The 22,083-nt window shown below is 47.0% G+C and overlaps 1 protein-coding gene and 1 non-coding gene across 2 annotated transcripts in view; both read right to left on the bottom strand.

Annotated features, from left to right (window-relative positions):
• The window catches only part of TMEM132C (transmembrane protein 132C), a 430,548-nt gene that overhangs the window by 294,379 nt on the left and 114,086 nt on the right, over window positions 1-22,083 (bottom strand). The window lies entirely within an intron of this gene.
• On the bottom strand, window positions 7,336-7,439 carry LOC116269071. Its single transcript, XR_004176389.1, has one exon. It is a non-coding gene; the product is annotated as a small nucleolar RNA U13 (small nucleolar RNA).

The raw sequence follows: 22,083 nt of genomic DNA, 5'->3' as shown, positions 1-22,083 counted from the left end.
GAATTGAAAATAATGTACTAATATCAATGAATAATTTTGTTTAAATAATCTTACTGTAAATAAAAAACCAAGATCTATCCCCTAATTGCTGCCTGTCTATAGTTCTGAGCCATAGTTTGCCATTTCTTTGTTAAGCAGGGAGAGTATCAAGTGTTGGGTGCCGAAGAGGCAGTGGCTACAAAACGAGATTTTCTCTTAGATAGACTCAGAATAATTCAAACAATTAAGCAGGAAATTCCCACTTTCTCATATGGTTGAACAGGTGATTTCGCACCATGTCCAGGTATCTCCAACAGCCAACCACAGAGATGCTCATGTGAAGGGCTCCCCGACAAAGCTGTGCAAGGTCCACCTGCACCGTCACAGGCTGCAGCACTGTGTATGCCCCCTAAACTCACCTCTTATCTTGGGAAGCCCAGAGGTAGCAGATTAAGGAATCAGAGGTGGTTGCCAGCCTTTGCTGTGTGTTTTCTCCTGGAAACGTTATCTCCTGACAGCAAGGAAACAATCCCAGGGCTGCCACAGCATTGTGAGTTCTGACCAATGTCTTTCCTCTTACTCCAGTTCATCTGCTTGCACCAACATCTCCCAGAAAGATAGGATAATTGAGTCATTTTTATTGACCTGAAACAATATCCCTGGAAAAGTCCAATGCTGGTTTCCTAAGGCCACGGGAGAAAGGCTGGGGAGTAGCTGACAGCTGCACCTGCCTATCTGGCCTCCATGCGGACAGCACGTTCACTGCTGTCTCTCTTCCTGTTTACCCATTTTCTTTATCTGTACTTGCCTGTCAGTGTTGGGGATATTGTGTCCTCCGTCGGTTGTTCATCAGAGAACTCTACCACAAAGCTGCTGCCGGAAATTGAGTTTTTGAGATTCTGAGATAGTGGACAAAGGAGATGGCCACGTCACTCAGCGCCCAGACAGGATAACACTGGGAAAATGAGCCTTTCCACTAACATGATGCATTGCCTTCATCACAACGCTCACTTTCAGACGTGTTGACCAGGGATGGGTTCTTTAGAGCTGATGTTCTCTGGGCTGGGACATAAAGGATGGGTAGGACCTGAGGAGGTTGAATGGAATATGGCAAGGCCACATCACTCAGTGCCCAGACAGGATAACACTGGGAAAATGAGCCTTTCCATGAACATGATGCATTGCCTTCATCACGATGCACTGCCTTCATCACAATGCCCACTTTCAGACGTGTTGACCAGGGATGGATTCTTTAGAGCTGATGTTCTCTAGGCTGGGACATAAAGGATGGGTAGGACCTGCAGAGGTTGAATGGAAAACGGCAAGAATTCTAGGATGAAGAACAACATAACCAAAAGATTGGGGAGGGAAAGCTCAGGATCCCAGCATGTGAGGACTGGGAAGTCCATCCAGGCAGATGGGATGAAGCCAGGGGTTACTCTAAATGGGGCAGGCAGTGGATGCCCACAAATGTACCTTGGTAAAAATACTAGGTCCTGCTTCCCTCTTGAATTGGATAAAAATAAAAATGACACCCCTTGAAATAATCGACAGGCACAAGCGGAATTGATTTAGGGTGTGCAAAGGACTTTCCAGAACAGCACCGAAGTAGGGGTTTCTCAGGAAAGGGTGATTTTCTTGAGAAACACTTGGTGACATCTGCAGACATTTTTTGGTTGTCACAACTGGGAGGGGGTTGTTATTGACATCTAGTTGGTAGGAGCCAGGGATCTTACAATGCACAAGGTTCTAAAGATCTTACAATGCACAAGGCAGTGCCCCCGCCACACATAATTATCCAACCTACAATCTCAATAGCACTGAGGTTGACAAACCCTGATCTAACTTGATCCACATAGGAAGCCTGAGGTAGTTTGTCGGATATTACATACCTAGGAGAAACAGGGGAAGGACTTTCATCAAAGCCTTCTCCAGCCCAGAAAGAAGAAATGTATCACAGTGGTTAGGAGTTCATGGAGTGACATGAAGTTCAACCATGAATCCTTGTCCCACAATTTCTTAGAGGAGGATTTTTTTGTTTTTGTTTCTTGGAAAGTACCTTAAACTCTTGAGCCTCAGAATCCTCATGTCAATGGTGGGAATCACATAAGACCATCTCACTTAAAGCAATACACTAAGCACTCAGCATGCTTAACAATTAGGAGTTGCTGTTGCTATTATCATTATCATGACCATTATTTCAAATATGTTCATCAGTTATAGCAACAAGCTTTAAAAACTACAGAAATGGTGGGGGAAGGGTGACATCCATCTATGACAAAAAAATTGGGTGATGTCTATGTGAGAAAGAAAAATCTGAAATTAAGGGAAACGCCTCTTTTCAGGACTTCGGAGGTGTCTGCTGCATCAGACATCTCTGGTTTACTCACATGATATCAGACACCTGCAAAACAGGACTTGCCTTTCTCCATACGCCTCAAGGAGAGCCCTGATTGGATTTTCCTTCCAAGTCACTGCAGCTTACTTGAAACACCAGCCAACCTGAATATTTTTTCCTCTCTCCATTGGTGATTTATTAACATTCCCCAGACACAGAACGTCTCTCTCTGCTAAATCTGGCTCATTGTTTCTTTTTTATTGAAACAAAAGGCACCTTGATAAATGGATTATTTGATTTCAATGCCTCTTCTGAACAAACCCCGAATATCCTTTGCTGAAATTACATAGCGCGGTTTGCAATTTCATAACCGTCAAACTCCCCTTTAAAAGAGCAGGTACTTGTATTCCTCTCTGAGCCCCTGGGGGGATATTTCCCCCCTTTTCTCTGGGAGAGCTCCATAATCACTTTCAGAGGCGACTCAGTCAGACTCCTAGAAGTACAGCAAAGGAGCTGTGCCTTTCAAAGACAAACGCTCTAAAATCTTCAGAATCTTGAACTTCATCAGCACAAGAAGGGTGCCTTGGGTAGGCACAGAGGGAAATATTTCCCAGGCGAAGTTATAAATCTAACACGGGCTGCTTTAACTGCATGGTGTCAGTGTTTCCGCAAGTTAAGCTCAGCCAGCGGCTTGCCTGGTGGCCATGTGGCCAACTCCTCCACAGCCTCCGCCTGCCCTCCCCTGCTGACCACCCACAACGTGGCTTGGAACCCAGGTCCATCCGCAGGTGGGTTCTGATTGGCTCAGGCCGGGGCTCTCCCAGGACAGGTGCTCCTCTAAGGGACGGTGTGTCAGCTTCCTATGCTGCTGGAATGAATTACCACAAACTTAGCGGCTTAAAACAACACACATTGTTTTTTTCTTTTTATATAGTCCTGGAGGTCAGAAGTCTAAAATCCAAGTGTCACTAGGGAAATAACACACACTGGGGCCTAACGGAGGTGGAGGGTGGAAGGAGGGAGAGGATCAGGAAAAAGAGCTAAATGGATACTGGGCTTAATACCTGGGTGATGAAATAATCTGTACAACAAACCCAAATGACTCATGGTTACCTATGTAACAAACCTGCACATCCTGCACATATACCCCTGAACTTAAAATAAAAGCTAAAACAAAAACAAAAACAAAAAAACTCCTCGAAGTGTCAGTAGGGTTGTGTTCCTTCTGGAGGCTTCAGGAAAGAATCTGTTTCCTTTCCCGTTTTCTGGAGGTCACCTGCATTCCTCGGCATGGAGTCTCTCTCTTCTAAGCCAGCACCTTGGCAGCTTCTCTCACCCCTGACTTCCTGCCTCCCTCTACAGGGACCCCTGTGATGACATCAGGGCCACCTGGATGATGCAGGATAATCCCCCATCTCAAGAGCCTTCCCTTAATCACATCTGCAAAGTTTGCAGTTTCCCCAGGCAGGTCACATATTTGCAGCCTCTGGCAATAGGGCTGGAAACATCTTTGGGGAAGGTGGCATTTTTGATCACCACAATGACTGCAGGGAGGAACACCACTGGCGTGTAGAGAGCAGCCAGCTCTGCTAGGTTCTCTGCACAGCACGAGACCGTTCTAAAACCACAAAGAATTGCCCAGATTCTGCATGGCTTTGCCCCACTGGACATTCACAGAGGTGAGGAACCCACCTACAGTGATCCAAGCAAAGAGCAGATCTTAAACATCCTCTAAAGAATTGGGAGAAGGGCAATGATTTCACACACTGTATGTGTTCTAGAATTGCAACTACTGGGGTGGAGATCGGACTTTCACGAAACTTATCTAAAAAGTTGTTGGCCCTTTTCGAAAATTACATCCACAATGCCCAATCTGCGTGTGAAATTCAACTTGCTCCAACACAGCTGCACCAGTCTGCAACTGTGGCTGACACACCCACGGTGACTCCAAATACAGGAGCAAGTACCTGACCACTTCATTTGGTCTTCTAGATATACCTGTTAAAATATTACTTTACCTTGAATTATTTTTCCTCCCTATGACAGAGCACTATTCTGATTTGTTTTTAATTACATACATATATAGGTTATCAAATTATTTCATTTCGTGACTCATAAAGGTGAGGGTTGAGAATGACTGATGTTAACCGAGGGGTTGGCAAACTTTTTCTTAAAGGGCCATGTAGTAAATATCTTAGGTTTTTGCAGGCTAGAAGACAAAAATCAGTATTATATAGGTACTTACATAATCTTTAAAAATGTAAATACCATATTTAGCTTGCAGGCTGTACCAAAACAGGTGACGGGCTGGATTTGACCCATGGTCTGTAGTCTGCCAATCCCTGGTCTAAATCAAACAGGGCAATTCCAAGCTCATTCCCATTACCTGGTTCAGTTACACATAGGTCTAAACCCGTGATCCTCAAACACAGGCAGTTTTGCTCCCAAGGGGACATTTAACAATGTCTGGAGACTTTTTCCATTGTTAAGAATGGGGCTGGCGGCAGGGGGGCAGGCAGCCAGGTGTGGTGGCTTAAGCCTGTAATCCCAGCACTTTGGGAAGCCGAGGCAGGTGGATCCCTTGAAGTCAGGAGTTTGAGACCAGCCTGGCCAACATGGTGAAACCCCATCTCCACAAAAAAAAGCAAAAATTAGCCAGGTATGGTGGTGCGTGCCTGTAAGCCCAGCTACTCAGGAGGCTGAGTAAAGAGAATCGCTTGAACCCAGGAAGCAGAGGGTGCAATGAGCCTAGATTGCACCACTGCACTCCAGCCTGGGCAGCAGAGCGAGACTCCGTCCCCAATCCCGCAAAAAAAAAAAAAAAAAAAAAAAAAAAGAATGGGGTTGGGGGCATCCTGTTAGCATCCAGTGTGCAGACGGAGGCCAGGGATGCTGTTCAGCATCCTACACTGCGCAGAACAGCCCACCCACTGAATCATCCGGCCCCGAAGATCACTGTGCTGGGCTGGGAAAGCCCTGCCCTAGGCCAAACTGGGCCAAGGACCTATGAGGAGAAGGGTGTCAGGATTTCTGGGAAAGAAGGTCCCTCACTCTTTAGCAAACGCCTTTCACCCCAGGGGCCACAAATACTGTTAGTATTATGCGTGAGCAAGTCTCCCCATAAATACTGTTATCCATCTGGAGTCTATGCATGAGTGCCCAGAGACACGCTCAGCCATGGGCGGGCACAGTGAGGGAAGGGACCGTGCTTTTATCCCAGGGCTTGGCCCAGTGAGGGGCCCGGGAGAAGCTGGCCTGGATCTCACCTTGCTGCTGCCCTCCCAGCCATGTGAGCCAGCGGACTTCCTCAGTGCGCCAGGGTTTGCTCTCACCTTCAGACAAAAGCTTCTAAAAGGACACGCCTTGCTTCATCCAAACTGCAGTAACTCTGCTTCGCAGTTCATATAAAGAAGGAGTCAGCATCCTTTTTTCTGTAAAGGCCCAGGCAGTAGATATTTCAGGCTTTCGGGGCCAAACGGTCTCCGTTGCAACTCCTCAACCCTCTGTGACCGCAGCCAGAGACCAATGTAAATAAATGGCTCTATCTGTGTTCCAAGGAAACTTTCCTTTTAAACACTAGAATTTGAATTTCACACGTCAAAAAGACTACCATTCTATCAAACAATTTTTTTCTCAACTATCTAAAGACATAAAAATGTAAAAAAAAATTCTTAGTTTTCAGGCCACTACACCAAAACTGGTGGTGGGCTGGGTTTGACCCACAGGCCATGGTGTGGGGACCCCTGAGAGAGAGGAAGCCTGTCTGAGTTGTGTTTAGTGCACAGGAGAGCTTTCTTAGTGTTTCTTCCGCGCATTTTACAATCTGAATTACAGACCGGGTTTACCTCTTTGATTCAAAATGTAAACATGTTTTTTACTATGCCTCCAAAACAGTTTGGAAATGGAAACCAAAAAGAAAAAAAAAAAAATCAGGAGGGTTTAGAGTTGTATAATATAAGCATGTTGCAGCAGAATTTAAATATCTGCATTTGCCGCTCACATAGCATATGGTTTGAGAATGTTTCGCTGCATCTATTCAAAGAGAGAGGCATCCATTTATCACAGATGGTGGCATTATTTATGACGGAAACTTACGTTAATCCTGAGAGTCCCAATTATTTCAATTCACATAAATAAAAAGGAGAGCATTCCTGTTCTTTATGATGGTCTTTTTCCTCAAAAATAAAGAGCTTATTTTTAATATAGTCCACATATTTTCTTTCCCACTAATTACAGATAATTAAAAACTTATATGTACCATTGAGTCATCCACATTTTCCCCCCACATGTAAGTTTCATCTGCTTGCTAGTTAGCATCTGTAGTTTTGTTTGGTTATACCAGCATTTAGAATGATTATATTAATGACAAGTCTTAGGGGACAAAGTAGAAAATGCTTTCCTGATGGTTGAGTAAACAAAAAGAGAAAAGAATACACCAGAAGATAAAATCAATTTTCTCTTTCATTTTATAGCCTTTAACGTGTGAAAAGGACATTTAAACTGAGCTTTCCAAGAGGGAATGGGGAATTATAAGGGAGAATTCTGAACAGTCAATGGAGAAAAATATCCCTTAAGTGGGAGGTGAAATCTTTTATCCTTGTGACACCTGGATTATCAAGACAGGAGGAGGACAAGACAGACAGGAGGAGGAGAAGACAGGCAGGAGGAGGACAAGACAGGCAGGAGGAGGAGAAGACAGGCAGGAGGAGGACAAGACAGGAGGAGGACAACAGTAAAACCATCAGTCAGCACCGTGTCGGTCCAGGTGCTACCTATCATATATCGGCTTCTTTGTACTTTCAACAACCCTATGCATGAAGTATTTTTATTATCTCTAATTTTCACATACAGAGATTGAAGCCCAGAGAGATTGAGTAATTCAGCCAAGGTCACATAGCTAAGAATTCTGAAATCAGAATTTGAACTCAGGATCCCTGTGCTCACTTCTGCGTTATCCAGCCTCAGAGCACAGGCTTCATGTTATGTATTTTTAAATTTTATTCATTTCTTATTTTTCACATCAGATGGGCAAGGTGCCAACATCATAACAAGATCTGAGGGAGACACGTCTCACGCATGAGCGTGAAAACCCAATCATCACCCTTACGGACTACAAAAGGACCTAGGCTTTATTTCAAATCTGTATCTCACTCTGGCTCTATTTTTCCCTGTGCAGAGAGAGTGTCAGTCCTTGGTAGACACAAAGGTTGCAGAACTATCACTGGCTGATGCTCAGGTCAGTCTAGAGATGCTGAATGCCAGCTTGCAAGTATGTACAGTCAGCATCATGGAAAGAAAGGTCAGGAGATGGAGCCCCTGAATCCAGCAGCGCCTGAAGCTGGAGGCCCCTGTACTTTTCTCCTCCATGGTTTGAGCCAGCCTGAGATGTCTTCTTATCATTCTTAACTGACTGATGCTCAGCATCTTGTCTGATGGATGAGGCCCCTGAGCTTATCGCGGTTCTTATTTAATATTGTATCAGCAAGACATCCATCTCAGTCTTAACGTTAATCGGGGGAAAAAATCAACAGAGGGATAGGATAAGGAACAGTCTTCCCTCCATCAACATTAACTAAGAGGCTTGTCTGTGCCCCATGCTGCCTTGCTTCTGTAGGGAGCACACAGATAATTAAACCGTGTTTATCAAACTCATGGGAGGCTGAGCAGAGGGGAGGTGGCCTGTCGCAATAGGGAAGGGCTCAGATGGGAAGAAGTCAGCATGGGCATATGATATGACAGGTGAGGGCAGACTTGCACCCTAATCATTGTTTAGAAGTAGAAGGTGGCCATGTGAGGAGAGAAGCAAGAGGACTCCAAACTGCAGGAGGGCAAGGTTGGAACGCAGAAGAGGGAGGTGCCCTGGAGGAGGCAATGTCCCAAGGGGAGGGGCGAGAGCAGTTCACCTCCATGGGAACCAACTTGTTATTTCAAATTGCGAACCCACAGTAAGAGCAAAAAGCAGACCCACTCTTCCGCTTTGTTTAATGGTGGTTTGTAAGTTTCCCTATGGAATAGAGACCCCCTCGTATGACCTTTCCCTGCTGCCTGCCTTGCTACGCTGCTACAGCTGGGTGCTGAAGGCCCCTGACGGTTGCAATTGTTCCAGAAAGATGCGCCTTCCTTTGCAAACTCACAAACCACAAAAAACGTCACTCACAAGGGAGATAGAATGAACCATGTTAGAAGACATACGGCGAAGCCCCACCCAGACCTTTCTCTCTCCATTATGGGACCAACGCCTTCAGGTCAAGCAAACCCTATGGTCCCTGGACACAGGTGGAGACACAGTTAGCTGGAGGAAGGGGAAGAAACCACCTTCTACCCATGCGGGAGGGGCAGAGAGATGTCCTGAGCCCAGCTACTAGAAGGCTACCCTACCCCAGGGCCAGTGAGGCTGCGGGGAGCAGTAGCACATCAGAGCTGCTGATGTGTGATGGGGGCACCTGATTGGAAGCCACTGAAGCCTCTGAGTGCCATCTGCTGCCCTAAGATGCTCCCTGGCCAGTGGCTCCCCTAGGGTCACTCCCACTCCTGGGTACAGGCAGACGTGGCTAAGGTGTCCACTGCAGCTTTGTGCCGGATAGGAAATAATAGAAGAGCCTATCCACAATAAACTGCCTGAACACAGCAAACCCCAGGGGAGAACGCAGTCAAGAAAGAAAGAGAAGAGAGACAGAGGATAGGGCCCTGTGGAGAGGGCAGCTCCAGGCCAGCCTACCGGGCTCCCATCACACACAGCCTGGCCACTTCCTAGCTGTGAAGGTGGGTGCTCACTCAGCCTGTCTGCGCCCCTGTTCCCATCTGTAGAAGGAGCTTCATAACAGCACACTCCTCTCGGGACCATTTTGAAGATGAAACAACTTACTAAATACAAAGTGCTCAGTCATGCCTGGCACATAGTAGGTCCTCAAAAATATTACCTATTAATATATATATATTTTTTACTTTAAGTTCTGAGATATATGTGCAGAACGTGCAGGTTTGTTACATAGGTATACACGTGCCATGGTGGTTTGCTGCACCCATCAACCCGTCATCTAGGTTTTAAGACCCACAGGCATTAGGTATTTGTCTAATGCATGCAAACATTTGTAATTCTCTCTCTCCCCTTGCCCCTCACCCTGCCGACAGGCCCCAGTGTGTGATGTTCCCCTCCTGTGTCCATGTGTTCTCATTGTTCAACTCCCACTTACAACTACCTATTAATTTTTTACTATTATTAGGAAGCAGCTGGAAAGGAGAACTACACGTATTAGCATAGAAAGATCTCCAAGATGTGTTATTGGGTGAAAACAATGTTAATTACGTAAAAACAAATAACCACGATAATATAATTACGTTTTCTTTGTAGTTTTTTTCCCCCCACAGAACTTTAGAGAAACACTACCCACAGCTTATTCAGCGGCTTCGTGAATTCACTAAGCACCCCGCACCCATGTATCTTTCTGTACCACCAACTCTACTATAGGGCTTCATGCCTGTGACCACAACGAAGCTGCTACCCATGGAACCATCGCATCTGAGTTCCAGGAGAAACAAAGTAAGGGCAAAATGTCTGTATTAGGTAAGTCTATTTACTTAACCTTTTTCTTTTCTTTTTTTTTCTTTTTAGCTCAGGTAACTCAGTGAACATCAGTTTATACATTCTTGCCATCCTGGCTCATAACTGCACCTACTACAAGGGGGTCTGGGAAGGAGATTACACTTGGTCCTCAACTTAGGATACTGCAACGTAGGATTTTTCCACTTTATGATGGTGTGAAAGTGATACCCGTTCAGCAGAAACTGTGCTTTGAATACTCAGGCAACCATTTTGCTTTTCACTTTCGGAATAATATTCAATAAATTACATGAGACATTCGACACTCTTTCCTAAAATAGGCTTTGTTTGAGATGATTTTCCCCAGGTGTAGGTTAATGTAAGTGTTCTGAATGGTTTAAGGTAGGCTAGACCGAGCTGTGATGTGTCATAGGTTAGGTGTATTAAATGTATTTTCAAACTTAGAATATTTTCAATTTATGATGGATTTATCAGCACATAACCCCATCATAGGTAGAGAAGCATCCGTATTTTTAGTTGGGCACACTGCCACCTCCAACAAGTTTAGTATTCAGTAAGTAAGGAAGGAGGCGAGAGTGGATATTGTGTAGATAGTTACCATTATTACACCATTATCACACAAGGAACATATCATTTATGCTAAAACAATTACGTTAAAACAACTATAGTGATATTAATATTTATATAATAGTATAGCTTAATATTATATTAATTTTAATACATTCAAATGAATGAAATGTATATTTAAATATGATCTTTAGTATTCTATTATTACCATAAAATATTAATAAATTTAATATAATTACGTTACAATAACAAGAACAAAAAACTGAAACACAACACTATGATTGTATATATGTATATATTTATGTGTGTGTGTGTGTGTAAATATGTACTCACCACACATATAAATGTTTAGAAAAAAATTATAAACAGTAAATCACACTTACAAAAGTGATTACCTAAGAGGAGTAGAAGGGAGATGAGATCTTCGGGATGGTCACATGTATTTTAGGTTTACTAGATTTTTTTTTTTTTTTTGTAAAATAAGGGAGACTGTACTCACACATTAGTTGTGCAATTAACATGCTGCCTTAAGAGAGCTTCCCTTGGCAACAGAGCTACTATTGCCTGATTTGGCTGGCTGAAAACAAAGCAGATGCATATCCTATCCTGTGTATGCTTCGTGTGGTTCTCCAACAGCTGCACACACTTTAAAGGTAGAATTTCTTATTTTTTCCCTCCATGTTCTTTGCTATTCTTAAATATCTATCTTCAAAGAAGAGAAAAGGTGATGAATTTAACATGAATATATGAGCATCCAACATCTCTTAGTTTTCTTCTGTGACAAGAAGCGGTCACTAGATGTTCGGCTGAAGGAAAGAACTTTTTCCTTTGTGAGCACCCAGCATGCTGCTCAGGTGGGTTAACCCAAGTTGTGCTTGCTTGACAGCTCTGGCAATGCCCTTTCTGTGCCTACCCATGTTATCAAAAGTCCTTAGAAAAGTTTGTTCCCTTTCCTGCCTGTACAGAAACCCGGAAAGCACCCAGCAGAGGATGCTCGCTTCCCAGTATCAGTTTTCTTCTTGTGTCTGGAATCCCTGTTTTCTTGGGGAATGCCATATGGCTGTCTGATGTGGTTTGGCTGTGTCTGCACCCAAATTTCATCTTGAATTCCCATGTGTTGTGGAGGGGACCCGGTGGGAGATCATTGAAACATGGGGGCAGGTCTTTCCTTTGCTGCTCTCATGATAGTGAGTCAGTCTCATGAGATCTGATGGTTTTTAAAAGTGGAGTTTCCCTGCACAAGCTCTCTTCTTTTGTCTGCTGCCACGTGAGACATGCCTTTCACCTTCCCCCACGATTGTGAGGCCTCCCCAGCCTCGTGGAACTGTGAGTGCATTAAACTTCTTTCTTTTGTAAATTGCCCAGTCTTGGGTATGCCTTTATCAGCAGTGTGAAAATGGACTAATACACCATCTTTAAAGAAGTGCATATCTCAGCCTTGCGTGCCCTTAAGGATGGCTGTGTGCCAACATCCAGGCCAAGAGCTACAAGAGGAAGTTGTTGGGTGGAGCTCCAAGGACAGCACCTTAAAAGGAGCACAGCTGAGTCATCATCAGGTACCTTTGCCCATTTGCCCTTTCTTTTTTACCCGATTGCAATGCTGATCTGATGCTGGAGATGGAGCGGCCTTTTTGTGACCATGAGGCAAGAAGCTCATGCTGAGGATAACTGAATGGAATAACAGCAGGAACTGGGTCCCCCTTGGCATCTCGAAGCATGCGAGCCTGGGCTGCCAAACACAAAACTCCTTTCCTTCAGCCCAGCATCTAGTAACCCCTTCCTATCACAGAAGAAAGCTAAGAGATGTTGGATGCACGTGTATTTATGTTAATACATGCCAAATACTGAAATCGGAATATAAACTCCTGCCAAACACTGGACTGTCAAAGACAAAATTGATTCTGCAGCAAAATAAACAAGGGCTGTCAATTCATGAGCTTGTGGTGGTGAAGCCTATTGTCTGCCAGTTTCCTTTCAGCAAGGATTCAACGGTTCTAGGAAGGAGAGTCTGTTTTATATAGTAAAAGAGGAAATCCTGGGACAGCGTCTGATTGGCAAGGGTCCTACACAGTTGGGAATTCTGAAGAAGGAAGAGACTTTCCCATTGGTCTTCGTGTACATTTGACGGCCCTGGATTAGCTGCAAGTGAGCACGGGGCCAATCTGGGGATATTTCAAAGGAGGAAGATTGTTCAGTGTTACAGGTTGACTGTGGACAGTCATTTCCTAGAACAAGTGGAGGTCAGTAAAGCACTATTTTAAAGCGATGATGCTAAGGACAAGTTGCATGCCATGATAGGCATCTCCCAGGACTTTTTGTTTTGCAAGAAAAATAAAGTCCCAACTTCGTTTGAACCACTCATTTTTAGGTTTCTGTAACTTGCAGATTCACACTGTTTGTGCACCTTGATACATCTATGCCTCAGGCTAGAGACCATCATGCAGCTTTTAGCTAGAGAAATGTATCAATCAAGCTTGTCCAACCCATGCCCTGCAGGCCGCATGTGGCCCAGGATGGCTTTGAATGCACCCAACACAAATTTGTAAATATTTTTAAAACATTAAGAGTTTTTTTTTTTCTTTCTTTTTTAGCTCATCAACTATTATTAGTGTTAGTGTATTTTATGTGTGGACCAAGACAATTCTTCTCTTCCAATGTGGTCCAGGGAAGCCAAAAGATTGGACACCCCTGAAATAATCTCCTTTTGTATAAGAAAGTTTGAATATCACCTGTTTGCCTGTCTTTGCCGCCCCACCTCCTCCAGGAAGTCCTCCTTGATACCCCTGGCCAGGACTGGCCCTTCCTTCTTCCTGTGTCTGCTCCCCATCCTTCACCTGGACCACACACTGTGCTCCTTCATGATGTTCTGGAGTCAGGCTCCCTCATACTCAAATCTTATTTGAGAAACTGGAATATAAGCTCTTTCAAACCAGGCAGGCAGTTGAGAAGGAAGAATATGCTTTTGCATCAGGCATGATGGAGGTGCAAATCCTCACTTGTTAACTCAGCTGCCTGGGCAAGTGGCTCCACCGGTTCGAGCCTTTCTTGATGAATGAAGTGGCAGTGACAACCCACCTCCCCCCCAGGAGCTGCTGCAGAGGCTTATTGAAATCCCCACCAGAGTACCTCAAAGCACGGAGCTCCCTGTCTGCACAGAGAAAAGGGTCTGTGTTGCATCCACACACCTCTGAGAGAGAGAGAGAGAGAGAGAGAGCGCGAGAGCGCAGAGGGTGGGGGAGACTCTGCAAAATTTTTATTACAGGTTCAGGTCATAGATATTAGTGGATAGTAGGTATTTTATGACAAGAGGCAAAATTGAGGATACTATGTAAGTATTTATGTAACCATTTAAAATGAAACCATTAAAATATAAAGATTATTCTTAGCTTGAAGGCCATATAAAAGCAGATGGCAGGGGTTTGGCCCAAGGGTTCTAGTTTACCAGACCCCTGGTCTAGAGTCTGTGTGGGGACAAAATGCACAGGCTCTGAAGGTTTGTGAATCCTGTTTCTGCCACTTGGCATCTGTGTGACCTAGAGCAAGGAGGTTCATTCTTCATGCCTTAGTTTTCCTGTCTGTGGAATGGGGACAACAGTACTAACAATACCTACCTCCTAAGGCTGGTGGAAGGATGAACTATGTCAATGCATATAAAACGATTAAAACAGAATCCAATATGCAGAAAGTGTTCAATAAATGCTAAGTAGGATTGTCCCCTCACTGTGTTTAGCACACACACCAGGGCTACTTAATCTTTTGCTAGGCTCTGGGGTCCTTGGGGAAAGCTGATGGATAGTGAAGGTACCTTTCCTGAGGGGAATACATGTGCCCACTTAACATACATGTGCAAAGGAGGGAGTCAGGGAAGCCTTGTCCATCCCACTACAGTGAGCCTCTCGCGTGAGGTCTGCCCTCAACTCCTGCAAAGGATGCTGAGTAAGTCATTGGAAAAATGATGAGTAAGGGTCTCCTGGCCTTCCCAAAGGCCAGTCCTCCAAGGCCCTCCTGCTGGCCAGCTGCCAGAGTGGAGTTAGGATTTAAGTGTTAGCACCAACCCTACTGTAGTGGTTCTCAAACTGTGGCACACTGTATGGGCACCACTTGGAGGAAGGGTGATTGCAGGAGCCCCTCAATTAGAGTGGCTTGAGAATTTGCGTTTTCAAAGAACTTCTCAGGAGATGCTGATGCTGCTGGCCCAGGAACCCCACTTTGAGAACCGCGGTGCTAAGGCATCAGCCTCCACTCACTGGAAGCTGATAAAATGCACCAAGAGGACAGGACACAACTCTTCAAATTACAGCTTCAACACAAAAGCCTGGGAAGCCAGAAGATGCTCTGATTCTAAAAGCAACCCTGTATCTGCCTATATCGAAAAGCAACCCTGTATCTTCTCTCCACGGCCACCACTCAGCCCAGGACACCTGTGCAGATCACCTGGACAGCGTCACAGCCTTTTCCTGGGCTCCCGGCTTTGCTCTTTCCAGGCTGTGACCCATTTCCCCATTGGGCACAGAGGGATCTTCACACATCAGAAATCTGATTCTGTCCCTGTCTGACCTAAAACCCTGTGGACAGAATAATGTCCCCTCTCCTAGAGAGGGCCTCATCCTAACCCGTGGGGCCTGTGCATACGTGAGGTTGCGGGGAGAGGGTGGCGGAGGTACGGCTGCAGGTGGAGGCAGGTGGCCAGTCGGCTGACAGTAAGACAGGAGGATCACCCAGAGTGACTGGGTGATCCCCATGTAACTTGGGGTTCTTAGAGGTGGCGGAGGGAGGTGGCAGAGGAGGCCGCAGGGATGCGAAGTGAGCAGCACCCGCCCACAGCTGCCAGCTCTGCAGATGGGGCAAGGGGCCAGGAGCCGAGGTAGACGGGCACCTCTAGAAGCTGGAAAAGGCAGGGAAATGCATTTGCCCCCAGAGCTGCCAGGAGGAACACAGCCCTGCCAGCACCCTGCTTTCCGCCCACTGAGGCTCATGGTGGGCTTCTGGCCTCCAGAACTATAAGGTAATCAATTCGGGTTATTTTCAAGCCAAGGAAGTTGTGGTGCTCCATTACAGCAGCCTAGGAAACGAGTAACCTGCCGGGTGCGGTGGCTCACACCTGTGATCCCAGCACTTTGGGAGGCTGGAGTGGGAGGATCACTTGAGCCCATGCATTTGAGATCAGCCTCGGCAAAACAGCAAAACCCCATCTCTATGAAAACATCAGCATGGCAGGGTGGGGCATGCCAGCAGCCCAGGTACTCAGGAGACTGGGGTGGGAAGATGGCTCGAGCCCAGGAATCCAGTGCTGCAGTGAGCTATGATTGCGCCAGTGCACTTCAGCATGGGTGATAGAACAAGACCTTGCCACACACAAAACAAAGTGAAACGATACAAAACAGAACAGAAAACTTAACCCTTCAGCAGCTTCTCTTTGAATAAAATCTAAGCTTCTTAATGTGGCAAGGGCTGGGCCTTAATTGGCCTGTGTCCACCTAGATCCATCCAATGCCCCCTACTCAGTGTGCATAGACCTGCATGGAATGTTTACGCCAACTCAGAGGCACGGGGCTGGCCATGTCCTCTTCTTGGATGCTCTTCCCCAAATGCTCATGGAGCCTTTTCATGATGCAAGCGCTGCCTCCATGATCCACACATTGGCTGAGCACCTACTATGTGCCAGGCTCTGTTCTGGGCGGCCGTGAACAAAGCAGAGTTCCTGCAAGCATGATACCTACATTCTGGTAGGAGAAAGCAGAAAGCAGGCATGCAGTGGGGGGCGGTGTTGAGCACTCTCGAGAAAGACAATGCGCCCTGGCAGGAGCCTACTTCCTGACCGTCCCAGCGGAAGCAGCTCTCACCCCATCCCCATCCGTCCCCATCTGTCCCTATCCACCTCCACCGCACAGTCTTCATGGCTCTTCCTGCTATCTCCAAAATGATCTTTGTTTTTTGCTGTTTTCTTTGCGTAATGTCTCTCTTTTCCTACTAGACTGGGCAGCCCAGGAAAGAGGGACTTGATCTCCTTTGTTCCCAGTGCCTAGATCAGTGTCTGGAACTTGAGTGTGCTTAGTAAGTACGGAATGAATGAATGAATGAATCAATGAATGAATGAATGAAGTATGAACAAAGTAAAGGAGTTAGCACCCCTTGGGGCTCAGGCTGCCAACCCCCTGGATGCCCCAGACTCATTTCTGCATCTCGCCAGTGTCTCTGGTCTTCGTCTCTCCCAGGGGGACTCTTGTAGGGTGTGAAGGTAGCCGCAGAGTCTGACAAAATACAAACTGTCACGGTCTTCTGTTGCCCGCACAGACTTCTTTTGGAGCAGCCTCCTGTGAATTCAGTATCTGGTATGTGTTTAGCCAGCTGCCACTGTTTTCCTCAAGCTACGTGTGAAACCAACACTCTGTTAAGAAGTGGAAACAAGATCCTCCCCGTTACTGCATCAAAACTAGGGCAACCGAAATAAACAACACAAAATCAGCGCCCGGAAGTGGAGGGAAGGAGGGAAGCCAGCCGGTGTCAGCTGCGCAGAGCACACGGCCAAGCCTCCTTGGAGGGTGACTGTACCTCTTCGGGGTGGCCGCCACAGCAAGGTGATGGCTGGGCCTGCAGGGCGTGCCAACCATGCTCTCTCACCCGGAGCACATGCTCCCGGCCCAGTGCTGGTCCGAGCTGGTCAGAGGCTGCGGAGCTCAGACCCAGCGACACCTTCTCCAGGGAAGCAGTGTCAAACTCTACGCCCAGGGGGCCTCGTTGGCCCTCGGACAGTTTATTGCACACACAGCAGTTAAAAGAATAACAGAGAGGGAGGGAAAGAGGGAGGAGAGAAGAGACAAGGGGAAGAAGAGAGGGAGGGAAGATGGGATGCCACTTCTTTAAAATTAGAGACAGCACATAAAAACTTAGATTCTTAGTTTCTTTAGAAAAGTTAAGATTTGGGGCAATAGCAGGCTGGATTCGCTGCCTGGCAGCCATCGGCTGGAGTCAGGAAGGGGCCGTCCCTTGGGTCTTCAGACCGCCAGAGTCCCCACCTGGCCGCCCTGGCATTCCAGCCCTGCCTGGCCATGTATTCTCTGGGTTGGCCACGCAAGCCCGAGAGGAGCCTCTTCCTCTCTGCACACTGAGCCCATGGATCCCAGAAGAGGAAGCCACTGGCCGAGACGCTTTTCCTGGGCTCGGGCTCTTGGAAGTGGAGGGAGCCCCCGGGTGAACTAGAAGCCCTGGCCTCTTGGGACTAAGTCAGACCCACGCAGCAACCTCCTGGCCAAGGAGCCAGAGGACATTTCTAAGTTCTGCCACCAGAGGGCGGGGAAGGGCACAGGTGAGGGCCGGGCACAGCTGCCCAGGAGCAAGCCGGGTCTGGGGTTCCTGGAGCCAGGCAGGGCGACTCCCACCTGCACAGGCAGCTGGCCTGCACAAACACCTGCACCTCCACACACAAAAATCGCCTGCGTGATTTTTGTTTTTCTGAGACGGAGTCACGATCTGTCGCCCACACTGGAGTGCAGTAGTGTGATCTCGGCTCACTGCAAGCTCTGCCTCCCAGGTTTAAGCAATTCCCCTGGCTCAGCCTCCTGAGTAGCTGGGATTACATGCCCAGCTAATTTTTGTATTTTTGGTACAGACGGGGTTTCACCATGTTAGCCAGGCTGGTCTTGAACACCTGACCTCGTGATCCACCCGCCTCGGCCTCCCAAAGTGCTGAGATTACAGGTGTGAGCCACTGCACCCAGCTGATTTTTGTTTTTAATTGTGATGAATTGAGAACAATTTGGTTCCTTCGAATTGCTGGAGGAGTCCACAACAGGACTCAGTCACTCAAAGCCCTGCAGGGCAAAGCGCTGGGTGTGCGGTTCTCTCCCAGGCACAGGTTTCCCAAGCCCGGTGCTCCAGGTGGACCACCAGCCAGAGGCATCCACGCCTCCTGGTGCAGAAGCCCCAGGTCTGGAGTGACCTCCATGCCCGCATCCCGGTCAGAGGTAAGGCCCAGCTCAGGACAGCACGCACACGTGCTTACTTGTCCTGCGGGTTCCCGAATTGGGGCTTTGCTGAGAGCTTTGCACAGCACAACCCACTGCATTCCCATTCCCAGTTTTTTCTTTTTATTCTTTTTTTTTTTTTTTTTTTTTTTTTTTTTTGAGACAGGGTCTTGCTGTCACCCAGGCTGCAGTGCAGTGGTATATTCATAGCTCACTGCGGCCTCGAACTCCCAGGCTCAAGCAATCCTCCTGCTTTAGCTTCCCAAGTAGCAGGGACCACAAGTGTGCATCAACCATGTCTGGTTAATTTTTTAATGTATTTTTATCTTTCGTAGAGATGTGGGTCTCTCTATGTTGCCCGGGTTGGTTTCAATCTCCTGGCTTCAAGGGAGTCTCCCACCTCAGCCTCCCAAGGTACTGGGATCACAGGTATGAGCCACCATCCTGGTCTCATTTCCAGTTTTCTCATTCACATCTTCATTCACTCAACAAGTATGGAGCATCGACTATGCATCAGGACCTGATCTGGCAGCGCGACTGTAAAGCAAATGTGCCCCCTTTCTCTGTCTCAGTGTCCTCACCTGAAAGATGGGGGATAAGAATGAAACCCACTTCACAGTGTTCCAAGAAGATGGGAGGACTTAACACCTGTCACACATGTAGAACAATCCCAGCCCAGAGTGGGTGCTGCTGCGAGATCCCTGCTGTGGCATTTTTATTTTTATTTCTTTTATTTCATCGCTTATCTCCTTATCCATCCTTCTGGCCCCTGAGTTTATTCTCCACCACCATGAGACCAGGCAGGGTGTGCATTTGTGGGAGGAGGGATGAGGATTTGGGGAAGCCCAAGGGAAAGAGAAAACGTGGAGGAAAATTTCTGCAGGGACAGCCACCTCTGTGTCTGTGCCCCTGGAGGGGGAAGAACAGGGTGTCTCCCCTGTGGTTCAAAGGCAAGCGTTGGCCCTTCCAGCAGCCTAGGAAATAGAAGGTTAAATGTTGGTGAAAGAGAGAAACTGTGCCACTTACAGGGGCACACCTCTCAGGTCTGCTGGATGGGTCATCAATGAACACTCTGAGAGGGGTATGTGGGAAGAAGCAAATGAATAAAACGCCACCTCTGATGAAAACACATCTGGCTAAGGAGTGGCTTTCAGAGTTCTGATGGGGAGGCACTTTCTGCCCATAAAATTTTGAATAACACAGTCTCGTTACGCGTGTCTTCTAGGTCGAAGTGTGAGGGGGTCCTACCAGCAACCCCTTCGAGCCAGCCAGGGCCAAATACTTCCTGAGGGACTGTTCCAGGGCCTACGGCCCAGCTCTCTGTGGGAGCACTGTGCTCAAGAGGTAGCCTTCACCCCAAGTTCAGAGTAGGCAGCCAGCTTGGGAGACACAGGCCCCGTCCGCCAGCAACTCATGGAGCAAAGGGCACCCACGTCGCCAGTACACGACTCTCACTTGCGGCTGCGGCAAATCAGAGCTGCAGATCAAATGTCCTTCCCTAGTTATTTTTGATGTGTTGTGTTTTATGCAACAGAGGTTCAGTTAAGGACTTATGCCCAAATTGAATTTCTTATATTTCCTCTTTAACTTTTTAACTTCAGAGAGGGTTTCTCACTTCCTAACTCCCTGTTCTCCTCTAATGACTTAAAGGACGCTAAAATGGATCTTTAACGTATCCTGTATAAAGCAGAGTCATGATTGTATACACACTGCAGACAAAGCCCACAGGCTCAGTTCTCTTATGGTGGCCCTCACATCAATTGAAAACAGAAACAATTTAGGGGCAAAAGGAAATGTGATGATCATGTGCCGTGTATCAGGCTCTGTGCAAGGACTTGGCGTGTATGTCTCTAATCTTTGCAATGATCCTAAGAGGCAGGTCACCTTACGTCCATTCCACAGATGGGAAGAGGGAGGCTGAGACCATAACCAAGTCTCCAGTCACATCGGATTTCAACACAGACCCATCTAAATTCCAAAGCCGAGTCCTTCTCGTCATGCTGTTGCCATCTGAATCTGCAAAGGGGTATAACAGCCCATAAAGTTCTCGAATATTTTGAGACAAAGTGACGAACACCAAGACAGGAGCCTGGACTTTGATAGACCTGAATGTGAACATCACAGGTGGCCGTGAAGGCTTTAGGAGCCCGGAGAGGACCACATCCTGCATGACAGGGGCCTTTGCAGGGACTCTGTTTACGTGGCATTTGGCATGAGGCTCATTATGTCTCAGTGTGTGCACCTTTGAAGGGAGGGTTGGTGGACATTACTTGAAAGTAGAAGGTAAAGTCCCCTCACTAAGTCAGGCTTTAGTGCCCCACGGTGGGAGGTGGATTTGGAGGGGACAGAATATTCACTTACTGCTTGAGGCCTGATGAAGTGAAACAAATAGCTTCTAGAAATACATGTAAAAATCAGAACTGAACAAGACTGATCCGTAAGAAGAAAGGTCTTCAAAACCACCCTCTGATTTCCAGAAGCTTTAGCGGAGCCTAGGAATGGAGTCCCCAACACGGTGAACTCACCAAAGGCCATAAAAGAGCCATCCAACCCACCATCACAGGCTTGCTTTGCTTGGAATCCTGGAAACTTTGCTGCCTGATCTTGAACATGAAAATGAAAATTCCCTCCCCTAAACGAGGTTCTGAAAACCTCTGAACCCCTCTTCATTTGATAGAAGCCAAATGGTACAATCCTGCCTGCCGCTGTCATCGAGGCTGGGGACGGCACAACTGCTGGAGGAGCCCCTGCCCTGGCAGCTCCTACAACCCACGGTTTCTTCTGCAGGGAGGTGCACCCCCAGATCTTTTCCCATCCCGTGGCCCATGCTCAGCACCTCCCAAACCAGTGACTTACTTGATTCACTTTACTCTAAATTGTCTCCTTTGTCTTTCAAGAAGGAGAAGGCAGACTTTGGCTCCTCTAACTCTGAATGACAGGCTGCCCACCTGACTCCTCCCTCGTCCGCTTTTCTGGAACCTGAGCACCTCTTTTTGTTTTGTAGGATTTGTTTGTTTGTTTGTGTGGGTTTGTTTGGTGGTAGTGGAGCTGTTTGTTTCTGTTTTGTTTTTAAGCTGTTCAGCTTAGCTAAAACCCACCCTTTGGCGTTAGCCATGGGGCCAAAGTAGGCCAGTTAAACAGATGCAGTTCTCTTAATAGTTAAAAAGCGTCCTTATGTAGATAATCCATCACTATCCTGATATGGAAGGACTGCTCAGTCAGAGAGTGGTTACACTACGAGGATTCCTGGAAGCAGAGCAGAACTTTGTGAGCCATTAAGAAAGCAAAATGGCTCAGCCTTTTCCCTCCCTGGGCTTATGATTCCTTCCTGCATTAATTGTGTCTTTATGGGAAAGTATTTGCCTGGAAAAACTCATTCAAGCAAGCTCCAGCAACACCGATGGTCCCCTGCCCTGCAAAGACAAGGACTGGGGAGGGGGAAATAGAACCCCCTGGGGGTGGAGAGAGAAATTCCTTTTGAACTTAGGAATGATAAGATGATTAGGAGAACAGGGGGGCTTTGTGTCATTAATCTGACCTGCTTTATCTTGCCCTGAATCCCAGGACACCCAGGGATTCCCAGTCGGATGCCAGAGCCTGAGCACCCTGGGAAACGGCTCAAGCATCCGTCCCTGAGGACGGGTCAAGTCAGCAGGGCTGTGAGCTCCTTAGCG

The sequence above is a fragment of the Papio anubis genome, chromosome 9 (assembly GCF_008728515.1).
Source record: "Papio anubis isolate 15944 chromosome 9, Panubis1.0, whole genome shotgun sequence".
NCBI lineage: Eukaryota > Metazoa > Chordata > Mammalia > Primates > Cercopithecidae > Papio > Papio anubis.
Note: the sequence above shows the minus strand (reverse complement) of the source record. Positions and strands in the feature narration are given on the sequence as shown.